Source organism: Stenella coeruleoalba (assembly GCF_951394435.1).
Source record: "Stenella coeruleoalba genome assembly, chromosome: 8".
NCBI classification, from domain to species: Eukaryota; Metazoa; Chordata; class Mammalia; order Artiodactyla; family Delphinidae; genus Stenella; species Stenella coeruleoalba.
The window spans coordinates 22,675,854-22,689,638 of record NC_137154.1 but is presented as its reverse complement, the minus strand read 5'-3'; the positions used below and the strand labels follow the sequence as shown (position 1 = coordinate 22,689,638).

The following is a 13,785-nucleotide window of genomic DNA, read 5'->3' as shown; positions in this document are numbered from 1 at the left end:
GCAGACTCATCTGCCCACAGCAGCTCACGTTTCAGTCATTTGTTCACACATTCAATGAGGACCTGCTCTCTGCTGGACACTGTGAAGCTAGGAGGTTTGCTGAAAATGGGCCCTGCTTTTAAGGGGCTCACAGCTCTTATTCAGTCATGAAACACTGATTGAGCACCTACTGCATGCAAAGCCCTGTGCCTGGCATTGCAAGGGAGACATTGATGGCAGAACGGGCGTGCCCATGGGGCCCTTACAACCTTGTGCAGAGGACAGACTTGGAACCACCTAACAGGACACAGCCTAGAACTGAGCCTACGTTCTGAGAGGGACAGGAAGGTGCCGAGAGCACGGAGGGAGGAGTGATTGGTTCCATCACTTGGATTGAGGAAGGCTTTGTGGCGGAGGTGATGTTAACTGATCCTTGAAGGACGTCCTCGCTGATGAAAGTCAACCAGATTAACTTTAAAGGAGCTTAAAGCAGGGCTACTGCTTTGGGGCCTGGACCGGAACCAGAAGGCTCTCCAGGACGGAGGCCGCTTCTCTCCCCATCTGTCTCGATGCCTGTGTGGTCGCTTCCTCTTGGTGTCCTTGGCCTCGCTCTGCACGCCCGCTGTGCTCTCGTCCTGCCCACTGCCTCCTTCAGCTTCCCGTCCATGCCGCCCAGTCCTGTCTCCCTCATGCCCTTCCCACTCAGCTCCCTGCTCACTGGCCCGCTGTGCCCTAAAGACCCCAGGGGAGGCATGTGTGCCACCTGCTCGTCTTTTCTGGTCACGCCATGGGTGTCACTGGCCCCTGGTAACCCCGTCTGGGATCGGAGGCCCGCCTCGGGTTCAGTCAGCAGACGTCAGGGTCTGGCACGGCGACAGTGGTGACCTGCTCCTCAGGGGCCCTAGGAGGGTTGAGCCACGTGTGCTACAGACCAGGCATTGTCGCTCAGGAGGGGGTCTCTGACTGTGCCTGCGGAGACGTCTACCAGGATGCTCACGGCAGCTCTGGGTGCAGTGGTGAAACGTTGGAAATGGTCTCAGTGTGCATCTAAGGGGACTTAGTAGATAAATGCTGGCGTTCTCCTAAAGTGGAGTGCTATCTGGCAACTAAAATTAGGGGACTAGGTCTTCACACACAGGCATGGATAAATCTTTCCAGAAATTTAGAGTGGGAAAAAGAAAGGATCTATATGGTATATGCCACTTGAGTTTATTTTGAAACCACGCAAAACAGGACGGTCTGTCTGTCTGTCTGTCTAGTGTGTATGTGTATAGTGTGTATATATAGATACATAATTATATATACACGCATACATAGTGTATGCACGTATACATATGTACATGAATATATACACACACATTATTGTAGTAAAAGTACAAAACCTGAAAAGAAGATTTACAGCAGGTTTGTAGTTACCTCTGGGGAAAGTGGAATGGAATGGGATGATGGGGGGGGGGTACTCTCAACCATCCATCTCAGTAGTATTTTATTCCTTAAAAAAGATATGAAATACGGCAAAACGTTAATATTTGTGAATTTGGTCTGGGTCCATGAGAATCTATTACGTCAAAATCTGTGCTGCTTTTTATGCTTGAACTATTTCATATCGTTAAAAAGGATGTTTAGAGAATGGAAGATTGTGTGGGGATAGCTGGAACTTAGTCGTGGATGATACAGATAGAAGGTGGATGGAAGCTGCATCATGTGGGCCATGAATCTTCTTGCCAGTGGGGTTTTGGGTGGAGGAGGTGGGGAGACATGAAGTGGAGACAGTGACGTGATGAGCCCTCTGTGAAAATGACTGAGGGGAGGAAGAGCTTGGGGGCGCAGGGATTGGGTAGGATGCTGCAGTGATGGTACAGACAGAGAGGATGGGGGCCAGAGCCGGGAGGGAAGGGGGGTGAATCGGAGAGCAGGAGGTGAGGCAGTGGGACCCCTGTGCCCTTTACACTCCAAGGCGATGCTGGCTGTCGAAGTGGTAGAATCGGTTTACCCAGACTTGAGGGCTGTGTGTTCTGCCTGTTCAGTGGTACCTGCTCTATGAAGGAGCTGCCCAGAAACGCAGATTATGGCTGGAATGAGAGCTTGGAGAAAAAAATGACTCTGAGTCTGACTGGTCAGGTGAATGTCCACAACATTTTGTGATTTGGGTGTCATGCAGGCATGCTCGAAATGTAAAGTGTCCGTTACATTTATTTCCAAGTCACACATTAAGGATGCCACTTATTTCAGAAAGATTCTGTGGAGGAATTCTTTAATTAATGAGCTTCTTTTATGCATTACTGTATAGTTACTTTGTCAAAAAATCTTTTAATTGAATTATTAGGGGAAACTGTCTCTTCAGAGTCAAAACTAACCTACTTTGATGTACTCTCTGACAGTTTGGTTCTATGATGGTCTCGGCCCCCATTAAAATTCTGAAAAATCACGTGTATTGCTATTCTTATTGCTATTTGTTGTGGAAAATACAGTTAATCAGAAAGAAGAAAATAAAAATCACCAGTAATCCCACCATTCAGAAAAAAATGGTGTATTATCCTTTCTGACATGTTATATATGTGTTTGTATGTATACATAGTTTTAAAACTTTATTTTATGGTACAGATGAACCTGTTTGCAGGGCAGGAATAGAGATGTAGACGTAGAGAATGGACATGTGGCCACAGTGGGGGAAGAGGAGGGTGGGACGAATTGGGAGATTAGGATTGACATATATACACTACCGTGGGTAAAATAGCTAGCTAGTGGGAAAATGCTGTAAGGCACAGGAAGCTCAGCTCGGTGCTCTGTGATGACCTAGATGGGTGGGCTGGAGGGGGGTGGGAGGAAGGTCCAAGATGGAGGGGATATAGGTATCCTTATAGTTGATTCACTTCATTGTTAGCAGAAACTAACACAACCTTGTAAAGCAATTATACTCCAATAAAAACAAAACAAAACAAAACTTCATTTTAAATATTTACATGGTGAACATTTTTCTGTTCATTAAAACATTTCTATTTTAGTTTATCCTCAGTTTTTCCCCTAACTCTGTTCGTCATTATAAATTTTATTAGCTTTATTTTCTGTAGTCTATATTATGAAAACAATAGGCTTTTACATTGTCTCCTAACTTAGGTTGTCTGTTCTAATACTAATTGATATTTTTGAAACCACACAAGACCCCTCTTAACTGAGCTGCTCTCCATCTAAGGAGGATGCTTCCATTTCCAGTCACCAGTTCTTCTGCACGAGCTTTAATGGCTGTATTGAATTCTGTCCAGGAGATGTTCCATAATTTATTTAAGCACTCCCAAATTTGGGGCATTTGTGTTGTGGCCAGGTTTTTGTTTATCCTAAGCATCACTGTGGATAACATGTTTGTAAGATGTTATTTGTGCACAACTGTAGTCATTTCTGTGGATTAGAAAAATTCCCAGAAATCCAACACCCATTCGTGTCCCCGGTATTGAATGGCCAGGAGCAGAGACTGTTGTCTGGCATGGTTCCTGCAGAACAGGAGTCCGATAGCTCACTGCTTCATGCCTGTGTTGTGGCTGCTTCCTGTGTCATCCTTTTGTTAACAACTAGAGTCGTGGCTAGTACTGCATTATTCTGTTACTATTACTGCCTTGCCTGCAGAAGAGCCCCAGTGATAGCCTCAGTTAGCACCATCTCCTCTGGGTGCTTTTTTTCCCGCTTAGCTCTGGCTCTGTGTCTTAGCAGCCACCCAGGGCCACATTGGGTCTTCCTAATCCAGGCATCAGGCCCCACCAGACTCCCACTTGGCTGCAGGACAATGGGTCTCACTTCACAGACGGGGTCTCACAAGGTCTTGGGTTGCTTAGGTGGGTCAAGGGGCCCTGTGGTACACCCACCCCATCCATTGCTTCCCACTTCCTAGTAGAAAAGAATTAGAAAGGGACCACCTAGGTAATGAGGTGGTGTTTATGCAACAGAAGCTCGCCATCATCCTACAAATTTATTAATGTAATGGTAGCCATTTCCTATATAACTGTGTCAACTTTATTCATTAGCTGTCTGGTATAGAGTAACCTTGCGAGTGTTATTAGGTTACCATACACATTTTTGTTAGGTAAAACCGTACACATTTCCAATTAAGACAAAGAATGTGCAATTTCCTGCAGTCAGGATTGAGGTCATAACCTTGAGTGCTCAAGAATTCCAAGTTTAATTAATCCACCCAATTATGATGACTAAAAGGAAACATCCTATCAATAGTAGATGTGACGGGACGGCGATCTGGCTGTGACAAGGCGCTCTTCTGGTGGCCAAGCCTGACCTAACTTATCTGGCTGGTCCAGGCAGTGTCTCCTATCAGAGTGAGCGCACCCCCTCTGGACGCCCGCCACCTTCCCTCCCAATACCCTTTTTCTGTGGCAGTGTAGACTGCACGCAGATTTTGCCATTGTGGGAGTCATGTGTTGCTTTCCTTCTACATTACCTGTGTTTTCTCAGCCTGGCTCTCCTGCTAAAGTAGAAGTTCCTTCAGTCCGGAGGCCTGTGAGCTTTCCAAGCTGAGTGGCGGCAGAGAGATTTGGTCCAGCCGCGTCCTGCTTCTTGCAAGGAATGGAGTGTTTTCAGTGTCTTTGTTCCTCTTCTCAGGAGTCGCACTCCAGGGAGGGAGCATCTGTTCAGCTTAGATCACGCCACTTCCCTTCGGCTGGAGAGTGTAGGACTCCTGGTTATGGTCCTGTTATAGCATAGCCGTTGAGAGAGAGGTAATTCCAATAAAGCAGAGGGAGAAATGGACGCTGAGTAACTTAAACCAACCCCGCCACCAGTGTCCGCTGTAGTCGTGGCTTGAAAACAGCCTGCTTGCTCTCCACGCGGCACGGGCTCTGGGACCTTGTGGTGGCACCATTCGATGTTCTCTGGCTCCAGCCGTTCGGTCTCCTTTCATCGTTTTTCTCCCTGAATTGCGAAGGCTGCATGGCGACAGTTAAGTTACAGATTAGGCTCTTAGTTTAGAGGAAAAAGCCTTGAATTTAAGTGGGTTAAAATTTTAGCTCTGCGACTTATTAGCCGGATGGTCTTGACTTCCCCTCGCCTTGGTTTCTTCATGGGTGAGGTCAAGAAGATGGGACACCTTCCAGAGTTGTCCCAAGAATTAAACAGAGCGGCCTCGGTGAAGGTGCCCCGCTGTGTGCCCGAGACATAGGAGGCTCTGAATGGACATGTGGTGTTTTCTCCTTCCCCAGAGCCCTGACGGGCATCTGGGGCTGGCTGCCCCTCAGCAGATGCTGCAGCTCCCGGGATTTCACCAAATGAGTCTGAGAGTCACACCAACCCGGTTCACTACTCGGATTATGTGACCTTGGGCAAAGTGTTTAGTCTCGGAGCCTCGGTTTCCTCCTCCGTAAAGTTAGTGCGAGTTCCATCCCCACTCGCGCGGCTATAGTGAAGGATCATAGGCAGATGCAGGGTTTGTGTCCTTAACTCAATGTCTGGCACGTAGCTCGTGCGCTGTTGCACAGGGTGAAATCTCCAGATGGGCTCAGCCCCAGGGACCCAGACCTCCCTTCCAGCTGCATCGGCCTGGCTGCACCGGTGCCTGTTCTGCTGCTTGCAGGGTAGGTAGCACTTTTAGCTCAAGAGGGAGGCAGGTGCTGCTCTTACACCACCACCCTGTGCAAAGCTGCCCCTCCCCATCCCCTGTTTTTGTCTCAGCCCCTCACAGTGGGCCTGGGTGACTCGCAATCTGTGGGGAAAAAGTTAACAATTCTGATTGCAAGAGCTTTGGAAAAGTCCCACCTCCCCAGCAGGCATTGTATATTTATGCTTTAATCTTCATAGACTCCTCTGAGTTGCTCTCACCTCTCCTGAAAGCCCGGAGTAAGTGGACATAGTGCATGCACCCGAAGTAATTAATGTATTTTCTACTAGCAAGGGAACATGTAATTTGCAGGAATGTGTGTCAAGACCCAACCCTGCTAAATTTATACCCTGCAATTTGCAACATTCGCCGGCACCCGAATCGGCCGATGGGTGAGTTTAGCCTACCTGCTTTGCAATTATATCTGCTGGCCGGAGTTGCAGGATCGAGTAACTGGGAGACGGAGATCTCAATCGTTTAAGTAAATGAGAACGGGCTCTTGGGACCCATCTGAGATCGCCCTGTGGTAGAGGAGGCTGGTAGATGATGTTTTCTTTGCACAAACTTTTGAGAGCCTCTGATGAGAGGCAGGAGGGGAAGAGGCAAAGAAGACACAAGTCTGCAGGCTATCCTGGGCGTGGTGGACCACAGGCCTCAGAAAGGCATCTCTGTAGCACTCTTCCCTCTGACAGGCCTCTGGAAGAGGAAAACACAGAACTAATATAACAGAAAAAACGGTTTTATGGTCTGTTTTATGAGCTTACATCAGCCCTAATAATTGGCTCTGGGGAGATTCTTGTCAGTTTTTAAAACTGGAAGTCACTTCATAGCCTCTGCAGACTAGTGATTTTTGTAAAATCCTCGTAAATTTTCTGTTTTGAGCAAGCTACAGAAGAATCTTGTGGCTGACATGCAGGCTTCTTGTTCTGTGGGGTGCTGGGCAGGGGGCGGTGTGTGTGAGATGGCTGGGCGTACCCTTTTGGGCCAGATGGAAGAATCCAGCAGAAGATAAAGTGTCAGCAGATCCAGCCCTGGTATAAATCCCAGATCCTCAATTACTCCTGTGACCTTGGGCAGACTATTTAACCTCCCCGAGCGGCCTTTCCTCATTTGTGAAATGGAGCTAATGATTCCTTCGTTTAAAGCTGTTATAAATATTAGATGTTTGTAAAGGCGTCTGGCACATGGGGAACACTCAATAAATGGTAATTGTCATCGGTACCATTTATATTTGCGGAGGGCATATTATTTATCAGTTGTAAAGAAGGCTTGGCCACACAAACCAGGCAGTATTGGTGATCAGATTGGGTCAGATCCTTTTCTCTTTCCAAAAGCCATTTGTGTATACACCCCGAGGCCTGAAAAAGGCGGGTCGGTTGCAGTGGGTGCCACTGAGGGGAGTGGGGTTGTAGCTAAAGAAAAGCCTCACTCAGCCCAAGTCCAGGGTTTCTTAAAGAGGGTGGGATTTTTATTTGGCCTTGGGACCTCCGGAAGGCTTGAAAAATAAAAGGAGGAATTTAGAATCTGGAGAGAGAGAGAAAGCGGGACAGAGATTCTTTCCCTGGGGAGTTGGTTGTGGTGACGGTGGGAGCTGAGGCTCTAAGTGCTCCCACTTGCAAGGTTGGGTTTGTAAATTCATGGACAATTCTGTGGGTGTCCCCCTCCTGCTAGGTGAGAAAGAATATTTTCTATGTGTGTGCACGCGTGCATGTGACCAAGTGTGCGTGCATATGTGTGTGCATGTGTTGGGCACATGTATGGGGTGTGTGTGTGTGTGTGTGTGTGTGTGTGTGCGCGCCTGTGTCTGCTTCTCCTAAATATTTATGGGCTGGGAGATGGCAACTGGGAAAGGCCGGTGTGTAACTGACTAAGTATTAATAAGCGTGTTCCAGAGAATTGAGGCCTTTGTTTTGTCTTCATCAAAAATGCATCGGCTCTCATTCACTGTGTTTCTGCAGGAAACTGTGCTGTGTGAAGAAGAAGTGCTGCTTTGTTTTCCTTGTAGGCTTTCCCGCTTGGGCTTCTATTTCCATGGAGGCCTTATTTTTAAAAACATGTTTTTACAGCAGAATTACAGCTCTGGCGATATGGCAGTCTCTTACAACTCTGGTTATGAAAAGAGTTTCTGTAGTGTTTTTATTTCTTTTAATGGACCGTTTTCTTACCTTCCTTTTTCTTCTCCTGGGACTGTGTCAGGTATCTCCCTCCTGGGTGTTTTCTTCTCCTTTGTCCAACAGTCTGAGATCAAGGCCTAGTTCCACACTTTCACTGTCATCCTGCTTCCTGGGATCCAGGGAAATGGATTTTCTACTGTTCTCGTGTCCCATCCTTTCTCCAACTCCTATGTGTGGCTGCTTCCACCTTTTTTTCTTCCTAGAACTTCCCTGAAGAGTTCATTTTCTTCTCTTGGCATCACTTCCTAGGAAACTCCCTTTTCTGCTCTGAGACTGACCTTTTTTGTTTCCTTAAATCAAATGCTTCCAAACTACAGTTGAGGTCCACTGGTTTGGAATCAGACATCATCCGCGAGGCTTTTGATGAATTCCATTTGCAGGATTTGGTTGGCTGTCCTGGTCACCTGGCTGAAAAGGAGGCTTGGAAAAAAATCCAGAAGACAGTCCTGTATTATTTTTCACTTCCATACCTGAAAAATTAGTTTCCATTAGAATAGAGATGGTTTTTCCTCCTGCCAAAGGTTTCTGTCAAAAGGAGTAAAGTGGGATCGCAAGGATGAAATGAAACTCTTTAGGAAAGGATGGCTCTCCCACCCTGATTATAATCCCTGCCGTGCACCATCCTAAGTGGGTTGGTGCTGTTGAAATGCAAATGCCATTGGGTCTGTTATTGATTTGCTCACAAGAAAGTAGCAGAAATTTAATCCATGCAGAAAATGCTGAGTCACTTCATCTCCTGCAAGAGTTCCTTTATTATTATTATTATTGCAGAAAGGAGCACATCAAAAGGCAAGTCTAGAAAAACAGTTTTCAGAAAGCTAGTTTTATTTGTCTTACTTAGTACTTATTTTCCAGAAATCTGTTAACCAGTATAGAAGTTTTCCAGCTTTGCATACATCACCACTTATCACTGTCTGATTCTACTCCATGCTTTTCTCTCTGTTGTTGTTGTCTTTTGAAGATTTGAGGGAAACTGGTCTGAATTGTTTACAGAGTGCTCAGCAACAACCCTCCCCCAAATACCACCAGCACTGGAGATGGAAGAATATAATCTGCTCCAGTGTACTTGTGTCTGGGTTGTCCGAATGCTCAAATTCGAAGCCCAGTACAGCTTCCTTTATTGCTCGTTACACTTTGGGATTGCCTGCCCCTTGCTCCAGGGGTGCAGGATGAAGAAATACAAACAAAGTGCAGCATTAGCTTGAGCAAAACATATAACTAGGACAGTGGATCTCCTGCCAAAAATACCATCTGCTGTTTTCTAAGCCAAAGATTGACGACTTGGGTTGTCTCTTCCTTCAGCAAATAGTCGCAGAGACTCACTGTATTTATTTACTTTAAGTTTGACCAGCTTTTCGTAATAGTTCTTGTTAGAGGGGGGAACGTATGTTGGAGTTAGTAAAGTCCAACCCAACTCTGATTCCCAAACAGATGCCTAAAAATGTCCAATAGCTCCCAAGCTGGATTACCGTCCTCTTTCCCCACCCCCGGTGTCTCTCTAGGTAGGGGTGCCAGGTTAACTGACCCGAAGTGTCACTCATCTCCTGTCACTCCGCAGCTTGAAACTGATGCTGTTGGTTTCTTGTTGTGTACAAAGTAAAGTCCAAACTCTGTAGTCTGGCGTTTAAAGCTTTTCTCAGCCTTCTGTCTGTTGTTCCTCGTGACGGTTTGCTTTCGGGCCTCTGCTTAGCTTAACCTTTCATTTGGAATGCACGTCTACAGCCCCACGCCCCCCTCCCACCCCGGCGCTGCAAAACCAGCCAGGTTGAGAACTGCTCTATGATGCACTCCACGATGCTTCCTTGGAATACATTTCTTCCTCCTTAGTGATGACTACATCCCATTTTCTTCTCCTTTCTTGTGGCATTTATGACCCCAACTTTTATACTTCCAGCTGTTTAGGCGCACATGCCTCTCTTCTGGTCAACTGTAGGCTTTGAATGTGCCCCAACCTTGTAGCCCCCACAGTCTTGAGTATATTAGGTGCCCAGTAAGTTCTCTGTGGGTGAATGAATGAATCCGTTAGTTGGATGAACGCGTACCATGCAAACAGAGCGCGCAGTGGGGAGCGGGTAGATGTTAAACGTAAGCACCTTGTTCCATGGACCCAATGCAGTGGCAAGACGTCATCGTCCAGGAGAACATCAGCTGCAGTGGTTTAGCCGTGAGCTCGGCAGTTGCCATGCAGACCAGTTTCACATCTGGATGGTCCCCCAACCCTTCAGATGTATATTGTTACGATTTGTGCATCAGAAGTTCTGCTCTTCCAATAATAGGCAAACTAGGACCTTGAAAGGGTGGAGAGAGACCTGTAGCAACCGTAGCTTGTGTTTTCTACGTAATAAGGAGGTCTGTTTGTGCTGTTTTGAGAGTACAGTGGTGGTAAAGAAAGAGAGCTTTGGGGAGCCACGATGACTTTGATTTTGCATCCAAGTTCTCATTCACTCGTTTGTCATCTTGAGTCTCAATTTCCTCCCCTGTAAAAAGGGGATAAAAGCCATTCAGTAGGGATGCAGTGTGGATTAAGTAACATATGGAAAGTACCAGTGCAGGTCTTCACACATCGTGGGTGCTCCATAAATGTAGGTATCACTTCTAAGAGGCGTTTGGGTGGTGGCCTGTCACCGGCATCGGGAATCCGTCACTTCAGAGTCTGCTGTTTTATCATGGCTGGCCTCGGAGGTGGTTTCTTACTAGTAAATTTAGAATGGCTTCCTTCCATATTCTAAGATTAGGAATTCTTCCTTCGGTATCCGCTAGAGGTTAGCAATTCTGAGTGCTCTATCTCTATTGAAAGATGTGAACCTCTGGGAATTTTGAAGCTGGAAAAAAAAAAAACTATGGATGGAAAAAGTGGAAAGGAAGAAAAAAAAAACAACCCTGGTGCTTGGGGGCAGAAAATGGAAATTTATGCCGTGTTTAAATTCTTACTTCTCCATTGTAATTCTGAAGTGACTTGTTAATTTGGAAATGTTATTGGCTTGCCCATAGGTACTTGCTATATTTAGAGCCAGAAAGGCTGTTCTGATTTATTTGTATGGACATTCTGAACAATATGTTATTTTCTAAATGTTTCTGAGCCTTCTTCTCTCTTGTTCTTTAAGCAGCACTGAGGAGAGTGCCTGATTCACAGGGGGGTTTGGAAAGAACAGACATTTTCCTGAAATTGTGTGCCTGTTAGCAGGGCCTCTTAGCCTCTTGGCAGATGCCTTATGAGTACAGACTTTGAAGAACTATTTCTTTGGATGGTGTTTTACAAAATAACCCCTTCCCTCCTCACGAGTTTGTAACCCCCCGAGGGAGCGTTGGAGGTGTTCCCTCCTGTTGAGGAGTTGACAGTGGTGGTTACTTGAAGTCTTCCTCCGCCCTCTCCCCCAGCCAGTTTTGCGGACACTCCCAGGCTGTGGCTCGCCTCCTCATGCGGACGTGTTATCTGCTAGGATCTGGAAGGCAGTGGAAGAGAGCTGATGCCGGGTCGGGTTTTGCTGCCGCCCCCTTTTTTTTCCTTAATAAAGACACTGTTTTTATTAAGCCTTCAGTTGGTTCTTTCTTTTCAGGCTTTCGTGGTGTGATCTTTGGATCTGTGACTTGCCGCTGAACCGTGGATCTGTGATTCTTGGGCCTGGTGAGTGTGGCCTGAGGTGTTCCTTCCACACCTCACCGCCTCCCTGCTCTCGGAGCTGGCCTTTTCCATGTTTACACAAGTTTGGGATTTGTCCTGGGGGAGGTGGCAGGAGATTGAGTTGGTCTGGGCTGAGGTTGGAGCAGAAGCTGTTTGTTTTGTGGGAACGCAAGAGGTTGATCTGAGAGACAGAGAGACAGCAGTGCAGTGTATCTGTGTGGATGGTATCACCAGCCTGGGCTTTGATGACACAGACAGTCGAAGTTGCTGGAAGGCTGCAGTATGCGGGTGAGGGCTTGTACCCCGATGCTCTTAAAATCAGACACTCCCCTTGGCAGGGTAGCTCTCGTCACCCGCTCCTGCTTCTGTGCTATGCCCTCCGGAAGTGACAGGCTCGGTGCTGGCGAGCTACGATCAGCCTTCCTTCCCCGCGGCTGAGGCTCCTCTCCCTGAACATCTGGGCAGCGGTGGGGGGGACTTGGCAGGGCCTGTTTGAAAGCATGATTATAGCAAGGGAGAGAGAGAGAGAGAGAAAGCCAGATCCAGGGTTTCCACTCCGCCTCCGGCAGAGATCAGCTAGTTTGTTTTCGGTTGCCTAGTTTGTCGGTTCATCGAATATAAATCGTTTGGGATTGCTTTTCTCTCCATATAGTTTTCTATAAACTTTACATTTTTCTTCTTGTCAAAGACAAACAAAAAAACCAAAGAAGGGGGGAACCCTCAAACTAACCACATGGGAAATTTCGTTGAAGACCCAAGTATCCCTGAAAGGCAAGAAGAGCCCCCAGAGAGTTTGGGGAGTGAGGTTGAAGGTAACCAGAGATGGCATTGGCTTTCCAGGAGGAGAGTCCCAGCCCAGGCCAGACTCTTTTTGGCATGAGAGCTGGAGCGGCCGTGCAGACTTTGCAAATGCTTCCCGGAGGCTGGTACTTCAGCCACGTTCCATGGATGGATGGGCCCGTAGAGCCTGGTGCCCGGCCTGAGAAGTCTGCATGCTTGGGGTGTATCAGGGTTGGGCTGATGCCATCTGGGGCATTGGAGAAAAGGAGTTGGGACTGTTTCGATATTAGGGGAAAATGAGCAAATCAACTGAAAATAAAGGCTGGACGTTCCATTCCCCCTTCCTCCACTGCCAGTCCCCCGCCTGTCACCAGATGGTGGCATTGTGGCCTGGGGAGCTGGCGTGACTTTGACCAGTGAGTTTGCTGGTGGCTCCGGCTGTGGAAGGGGGAGAGGAGAGAGTCCACCGAGAATGGACGGAGTCGGTGCCTGTGAGCAGCTACCTGTTCTTTTATGATGTAAACTTTTTACAAAGTTTAACCTACAGACTGAAGAGTGCACAGATGTTAAGCGGGGAGCTCGTGAATTTTCATGAAGCAAACACACCTGGGGAACCAGTGCTCAGATGGAGAAACAGACCGTCACCAGCACCCCAGAGCCCCCATGGTGCCCTCCATCCTGGCTTCCAACACCGTAGGTTACTTTTGCCTGGCAAGAATAAGAGCGTCTGGTTCCTTTCGCTCAACCTGAAACAACATCGAATTTCCGCCCCCTTTTCCAGGAGGCGGGTTGTGGGATGACCCTCCACCCAGTGAGATTGCAGGGACAACTCTGAAACCTTGGTGACCAGGTGCCCCACCAGCCTTGGGCTCTGGGCTCCAGGCTTTGGCTCCATGTGCCCCGCCGTTGAATGAGCTCTGTGTCTTCCAGCAGGGAGTGTGGCTTGCTGCCACCTGGAAGACCCAAGAGCGTGGAAGCAGGAGTCCAGAGCAGCTATAATTGTGGGCTCATGGTGAGCCCAGCAAGCCTTGGAGAGACTTACTACATTCCTCGCCGAGGACAAATTAGATTTATATCCCTTAATCAGAGTCAGGGCCCCTGATGCTCCCACATGGGCCACTGGGGTGGTGACCTCCTGTGGAGAGAGGGGCTGGCCAGGAGGGGGACCTGGAGGGGTGGCCACAGCTCTTTGTAGAATTGATTTGTGTTTTGAAGGGGGGTAAAAGGGAATATAGCCCATGGGTGATTTTCCAGAATGACTCGTTGGGAAGCAGCCATCCACACGCTTTTCCAGATGATTCCCTATTCAGTTTTAACATTTTATTTTAGTTTTTAACTTTTAGTTTGGGCCAACAGTTGGGGCTATCAGTTGCATAACTATGTAAAAGTATTCTTACCCAAACTCGTTTCTCTTAAGTTTTAAGGCATGCTTTGTCTTTTTTTAATATTTTGTAAATTCATGAATAGATGACCTTTTCTTTTGGGCTTTGCTTCTTCAAGTTAAAGGAGCCAATGTGTGTGTGTGTGTGTGTGTGTGTGTGTTTTGATAATGAGCAGTGCTCTGCAGTTCCTCCCCCAGATCATCGTGGTTACTCTTATAAGTTCTCCAGACATATTTACTCTGGCGATATTTT

General features: G+C 47.3%; 1 protein-coding gene across 3 annotated transcripts in view; it reads left to right on the top strand.

Moving 5' to 3' along the window:
* Nucleotides 1–13,785, top strand: part of LDLRAD3 (low density lipoprotein receptor class A domain containing 3) — a 256,451-nt gene that overhangs the window by 47,132 nt on the left and 195,534 nt on the right. The window contains exon 1 of one of the 3 annotated variants that reach the window (XM_079929696.1): nucleotides 11,329–11,374. The exons of the other annotated variants lie outside the window; for them this stretch is intronic. The gene's annotated coding sequence lies outside the window, so the exon portion shown is untranslated. Of the gene's footprint in view, nucleotides 1–11,328; nucleotides 11,375–13,785 lie in introns of those variants that run through there. 3 annotated transcript variants of the gene reach the window in all.